General features: G+C 39.7%; 1 protein-coding gene across 1 annotated transcript in view; it reads right to left on the reverse strand.

Annotated features, from left to right (window-relative positions):
* Nucleotides 1-5,946, reverse strand: part of LOC121736245 (dystrophin, isoforms A/C/F/G/H) — a 523,358-nt gene that overhangs the window by 196,225 nt on the left and 321,187 nt on the right. The window lies entirely within an intron of this gene.

The following is a 5,946-nucleotide window of genomic DNA, read 5'->3' on the forward strand; positions in this document are numbered from 1 at the left end:
GCTTGCACGGTAGATTTAGCATTCAGAGTGGCCTCCGAAAATATCATTTATTATTTTAGTTTCTAGAAATATTTCAGCCTAAAGTTTTCTAGACATAAATTGACCTACTTTCCGGCATTTGGTAGCGCCGTGCAACATTGTTAAAGTTTCAGGAAAAGATGATTTAATAAAAGATCTGAATTTTATTGAACTATGCTCTTTCATTCCATACAATATTTAAAGGAGGCGAGCCTGACCAACATTTTTTAAATCTTTGTAGAACGTACCAGATTTGTTAGCTACATTCTAGTTTTTTGTTTACAGATAACAAATATATTAAGGTGACAAAAATAATCTACGTCGGTAAGACAACTTTTTAAATAGTGGTTGAGTATTTTTTTTTATTTTAGGCGTCTATCACAAAAAATACAAAAATATTAATCTTTTTCAGCGGAACATTGCAGATATCGGGAACCCTTAGTTCCGTTCCGTCTCCCGTCACACCCATGCCATATCCACGTCTGCAAGATCAAGTACAACTATGTCTACGACGACGTCCAGCCTGATGGTTCATGCCACGGTATGTTGAAATTGATTGTCCAAAAATTACATCGATTTGTCTTGAACGCGAAAAGTTTAAGATTTTTGAACAGCAATAAATATAATATAGTTCCTTTATGAAGAAAAGAGCTTAGGTTAAAGACATGTTTTATTTCAGGTCACGCTGGAACCGAAGTCGTGCCATATGGATACAACATTGGTGGCGGATCTGCATATGCTGAGGCCGATGCATTCGCGAGTGCAGCTGGCTACGGATCGTCAGCAGATGCCTCAGCCGAGGCGTCAGCTAACTCGGGACATTACGGATGGGGTGGGAGCGAGGCTGAAGCACACGCAGACGCTCAGGCTAATACAGTTGACCTAGGGAGATGGATTAGTGGATGGAGTCAGTCTTCTGCCCTAGCTGATGCGTTAGCTCAAGCGAGTCTTGGATACGATTTAAGTAGATGGGGAAAAAGTAAGGCGGCGAGCCACGCGGAAGCTTTAGCGCAAAGTTCCGGAGGTTTGGGTGGATGGGGAAATAGCCAGGCGTCGAGCTATGCAGATGCTTTAGCGCAAGGTCTTGGAGGTTTGGGTGGATGGGGAAACGGCGAGGCGTCGAGCCACGCAGATGCTTTGGCGCAAGGTCTCGGAGGTTTGGGTGGATGGGGAAATGGCCAGGCGTCGAGCCATGCGGATGCTTTAGCGCAAGGTCTCGGAGGTTTGGGTGAATGGGGAAACGGCCAGGCGTCGAGCCACGCAGATGCTTTGGCGCAAGGTCTCGGAGGATTGGGTGGATGGGGAAATAGCCAGACATCCGCTCACGCTGATGCGTTAGTCAATACAGGCCTCGAAGGGTACGGCGGATTGAACGGTTGGGCCGATAGTCTAGCTCAAGCGGACGCATCAGCTGGTGGATGGGTTTTGAGAAATGCAGAAAACGCCGCTTTCGGTTATTCAAGTCATTCAGGAGACCTTGGTGACCACGTGGACGTTTCACCACGAAACGGTGACACTATAAAGGTTGAAAATATTATAAATGGTAATCACAATGTCGAGCACCGAAGCGTTTCCCTATCTGACCTTGAGGAGTCAGAAAGGACAGTCAAAAACGCCAATGCAGGGCTCGAAGGATACGGTAGACTGAACGGTTGGGACGAAAGTCTAGCTCAAGGAGACATTTCACTACGAGAACATGATAACCCCGTAAAGGTTGTTATACACAGTGATCACCATGTTGAGCGCCGAAGCGTGTCCTTATCTGACCCCGTGGAGTCAGAAAGGAGAGTCAAAAACGCCAATGCAGGTCTCGAAGGATACGGTAGATTGAAAGTTTACGTCGACAATCTAGCTCAAGCGGACATTTCACCACGAGAACATGATAACCCCGTAAAGGTTGTTATAAACAGTGATCACCATGTTGAGCGCGCAGGCGTTTCCTTATCTGACCTCGAGGAGTCAGAAAGGCGAGCTCCTTTGATATCGACTAATGTAAAGTCAGCTTTGCTGAATGGTTTATGGAATAGGTTACCTGCATGGAGTGGTAATAGTAATGCATGGGCTCAAGCACTAGCTCAAGCGGAGGCCAACGGAGGCTTGAGTTACAGTAAAGCACAAGCGGACGCACTCGCACAAGCAGGAGCGGGTAGATTGACGTACCTAGAACCTTCACTAAGAGGAAAATATTATGGACTAGGACTGAGGCTACCCAATCTGATTGGAAACAGTGAAGCGTCAGGTCATGCGAATGCTCATGCACAAGGAGGCTTGGGAGCTTATAGTAACGCACAAGCTGATGCACTGGCTCATGCAGGATTAAGAGGGTGGGGAAACCCGGCCCTACCGGAAGGACATCATGGACTACGACACATTCCTCAACCGTTAGGTAAGAGCGACTCGTCAGCCCAATCGGAGGCTGCAGAACGAGCAGATGAATCTGATGAGAGGCAAGATAGAGAAATTGGCGAGATCTTAGAAAAATGTGGCATCTGCAACAGCGCAAAATGTGGCAACTGCAAACCAGACGAAAAATCTGGCAAGGGCTCAGAAATAGATGTCACGTGCAATGGCACAAAATGTCGCATCTACGAACTAGATGAAAAATCTGGTGAGGTCTCTGAATGATGTGACAACTGTTGATAACTTGAGCTTCCTGATATATTATGTAAGCACGATAGTCCTTTAATACATCAATATTGTTTTATAACCAAAAATATATTACTATATATTTTTGGTGACTTAACATGATTACCAAGGTTTATTTTATTGACATATTATGTACTTTGCATAATATTTTTATGCATATTGCGATTAAATATAAAGATTTTGTTCCAACATAAAATAATGTAGAAGTCACTTTCCTCAACAGTGTACTGTGTAGCTTAACAATCACCTAATTTATTTTACTTTTTCAGATACGACGACCTCAGCATTCTTAATGGACACGATGTTTAATATTTCTTATCTTACCTTATTCAAAGCATACTAAGACTGATAGCACGCACATCAATAAAGTAGTGGAATTAAATAGTTGTTTTTATTTACCTCCTAATATAATAATATAGAAAGCCTCCTAAGTCCTAACATATTATATACTTAGAAATAGCTTAAAAATTTAAAGGAGAAGATATATTATAAAGAAATAGCTGCCATACGTCAGACCCTTTAAATATGGCAACGACTGTCATGAAAACGTAGCTAGGGCAAAGAAAAAAACCTGTCGCACACGGGGACTGCCGAAATAAAGCTTTTGCTTAGCATTTTTATTGACTTAAATGCAATATTTCTTTACTTTTGAAGTATATTTTTTCCTTTATATATTTAATTATTTAAGTTACACTTTTTAAGCGTGCTGACCGATAAGAATACATTTTTTTTCTTTTAATGAATAAATGAGAAGTGAATGTTGTTTAATATAATATTTTAGTGTTCACCATAGACTCATCAGTAGGTTTTGTCATTACACAATAAAACACTAAGTTACTAATACAAACATAATATTGTATTTCGATCTAAATGCTCTAAAAATAAACTAACTTGAGAAGGTCCTTACCAGCTACCACCTCATAAAAACGAAATCATGTTACCACTGGCGTGATGTAGCTAACAAACAGCGCCATCTATTATGAATTATTGAAACTATCTGAAGTTACGCATAACTATATTGTGCACTGCAGAACATGACGGTAGCGGTCATTGACTGCCTGTCAAAAGCTTGTCACAATCTGACAGTGAAGGTTCACATGTTGACAACATCTGTACCTTCACTGTCAATCGCGATTTATATAGAAAATGACAAGTTTTGACAGGGAGTCAATGATCGCTACCGCCATGTTTCGCCGAGTACAGTATAGACATTTGTTCTTTTTAGGGTTCCGTACCCAAAGGGTAAAAATGGGATGTTTTCTATGAGAGGCTGGGCCGGCCTCTCATAGAAAAAAAGCAATCTAAAACATATCCAACACGGTTTTTTACTTTAACGCGGCGTCACCTTAACTTTTTTAACGCCTAAATTCGTTTATCGCGCGAGAACTGTTCAGTTTTTCCGGGATAAACAATATCCTACGTCCTTTCCCGGGACTCAAAGTTTCTCCATATCAAATTACAGCAAAATCGGTTCAGCAGTTTGGGCGTGAAGAGGTAACAGACAGACAGACTTTCGCATTTATGATATTAAGTATGAATGAACCTGCTCTTACGTTACAAAAATTTGCAAGACTTGTATTTTAATTCCGCTGTAACTTAAGTCAGAACTTCACAAGTCCGTCACATTTCGGTTCGAAATGGATGCCAGGGCGATCCATCTTGGAGAATGTTCACTCTTTTTATTTCCGTCTCTGTGAATAGTGGCATTCGTAAATATTGCTGATCATTTTTCACGACCTTTTCTCTAATGCAATGTCCGTTTGAGTTATGGGCTACTTGCGCTAAAAAAATACAGCAATCTGTGCTGGTAGAGTGTGCACCCTCACAAATATATCACATGATATACTGGTTATTACAGGGTGTTTCAAATAAGGTATACTAAGCCGAAAGGGGGTGACTAAGGGGGCCATTCTGAACAACTTTTGTTCAACGACTTTTGGAAAAATACCCTTTCAAAACTTTTGAAACACCTTGTACTTCTATACATATTATAAAAAAAAGTCGCTATTTTTCCCTCATGTCCCTTTGTTCCCTTTAATCTTTAAAACTACGCAACGGATTTTGATAATTCTTTCAGTGTTAGATAGCCCATTTATCGAAGAGGCTATATGCTATATTTTGTTACGCTAAGACTAATAGGAGCAAAGAAATAGAGGAAAATGTGGAAAAAACGCGGAAAATTATTTGAAAGGGCTAACTTGAACGCGCTAATCTCAGGAACTACTGGTCCGATCTGAAAAATTATTTCAGTGTTAGATAGACCATTTATTGAGGAAGGCTATAGGCTATATTTTATCACGCTAAGACTTTTAATGTGAATGTGGAAAAAACGGGGGAAATTATTTGAAAGGGCTTATCTCGCGAACTACTGGAGCAATTTTTATGATAATTGGCACAGATAAGAAGTAGACCACGTGAAGGATCAAAGGCTATCGATTTTAATCATTTTTTCAGTGGCTATATAATATTTTATACCCGTGCGACGCCGGGGCGAGTCGCTAGTATATGATAAAAAAAATCAATTTTGTTAGTCTTTTAAAACTTTTGAAATATTTGCGAAAATCCAGGGAAGGTTTAAATTAGAGTTTTTTTCTTTAAATACAAAATTTTGTAAAATTGATAGTTGTTTAAAAGAATATGCTGTAACTCAGCTTACGCTATTATTATTCTAGCATTGCCTGACTTGATATAAAATACATAAGTTCGCAAACTCATATCAAATTCAGGAGTGGCTAAAAGCTGAAAACTATTTTGCACTTAACGTAAAATGTCAAGTAACAAATTTTTCCTTCCGAACTTTAAACTATCTAGATTCTAGAATGTGCCTATAAATTGGTTGTGAGTTTGCTTGTAGCCTGTAGGTTCGCTAACTTAAATGCCTTACTTAAATAAAATTCATGATGTTTTACTATTTGAAATGGTCTACTTTACGTTTCCAAACAAAACTAATATAATTAATTGCTCCTTACTCCGCTCAGCGGACAGCGATGGGCATTTAACAAGTGCCTGTCTTTTTCTGATTCGTTGATGTTTATAGACAAAGTCTTTGTAACATATAATAAGGAGATTATTGATAATAATTGAAAGTTACCAGAAAACCTATAAAACAATAACACTAATAGCACTAACGACCGTACCAAATCACTGCTTCACGGGATATTTCAGGGCGACATTTACGAGTGATTTTACAAATTAAAAATATCCGATTCAAATGTGAAAATCGATTCGAAACCGCTGTCAAACGATGTGTATTTATAGGTGAGCGTATCGAGAGAATTGTCG

Source organism: Aricia agestis, chromosome 18 (genome assembly GCF_905147365.1).
Source record: "Aricia agestis chromosome 18, ilAriAges1.1, whole genome shotgun sequence".
NCBI classification, from domain to species: domain Eukaryota; kingdom Metazoa; phylum Arthropoda; class Insecta; order Lepidoptera; family Lycaenidae; genus Aricia; species Aricia agestis.